This window comes from Bubalus kerabau, chromosome 13, assembly GCF_029407905.1.
Source record: "Bubalus kerabau isolate K-KA32 ecotype Philippines breed swamp buffalo chromosome 13, PCC_UOA_SB_1v2, whole genome shotgun sequence".
Lineage (NCBI taxonomy): Eukaryota > Metazoa > Chordata > Mammalia > Artiodactyla > Bovidae > Bubalus > Bubalus kerabau.
In genome coordinates, this window is record NC_073636.1 from 63,014,831 (window position 1) to 63,015,962 (window position 1,132).

Below are 1,132 nucleotides of genomic sequence, written 5' to 3' on the forward strand. Positions count from 1 at the left end.
ATGACAGAGGCAGAGATGCTGCCACAGCCTGGGGAGAAGCCGGAACCAGTCCTGGAAAGGCTTGGCCTGACATGGTCCCCAGCTCCAAGTCTCTTCAGCTCCTCAACAGGTCCCTCTCCACCCCTCCACCCCTCTTCTCATCTGCCGCTGCCCTGAGAAAGGGTCCAGCCACTGCCCCCATTGACGAACAATCCCATCCATGGACAGCCGCCGGCAGGGGCATAGAGTTCTCCTAGAAGACCGAGGCCTCTCAGACTCCACACCAGACCCTAAGCTGAGAACTTTATGCTTTCAATAAAAGATTCCTCTTTCCCTGCAGTTGGGGCGAGTCTCCCCAAAGGACCCTCCCTCGGGGTCTCGGTGTTTCTTTCCTTGTTCAAGACTTCACGGGGGGCATCTGGCAGATGTAGCTACAGCCTCATGAAAGATGGTTCAGTCCATGACTGAAAAATGCCAGACACCTCTGAGGACCCTGTGGATGGGCAGGGGGGGACCTTAATTCAGTTCTCACTGCCTTCTTCAGCTCTCAGCTTGGCTGATTTCTCATTCCTCAATTCCCCCACCCCCAACTCCACAGCGCACGGGGAGGGTCAGCACTCAGAAGTAGCAAGTTCAAAGTCATTAGACTGCACACTGCCGGAGGGCTGCCCTCTGGCCTAACTCCCATTCGCCAAGATGACAAAGGTCTCCACTCCTTTCTCAGCTTTCACCTGCCCTCTCCCCTCCCCATCTTCTCTGTGTTCCCAGCATGTGACTTATCTCGGTCTGGAAGGGTGGTGGATGGGTGCATCTTGGGTCCCAGGGGAGAGATGAAAGAGTCAAAAATAAGATAACCTCCTGAGAGATGTTTATGGAATGCTTGCTACCTGCTGAGCCTGACACTGAGACTTTGGGATTTGATCTCATTTAACCTCATGAGAACACCATGAAGTAGATATCAGGATAGTCCCTATTTTGCAAGTGGGGAAACTGAGGCATCAAGAATTGCAGTGACTTGCCCAAGGTTGCACAGCTGCAAAATGACAGAGCTGGGGTTTAAACCTGATGATTTAGCTGCAGGGCTCAAGCCCTCTCCACTTACCACACTGTCTCTGTTTATAAGCTGTAGGGGGAAGCCCTGGGCTGAATTTGT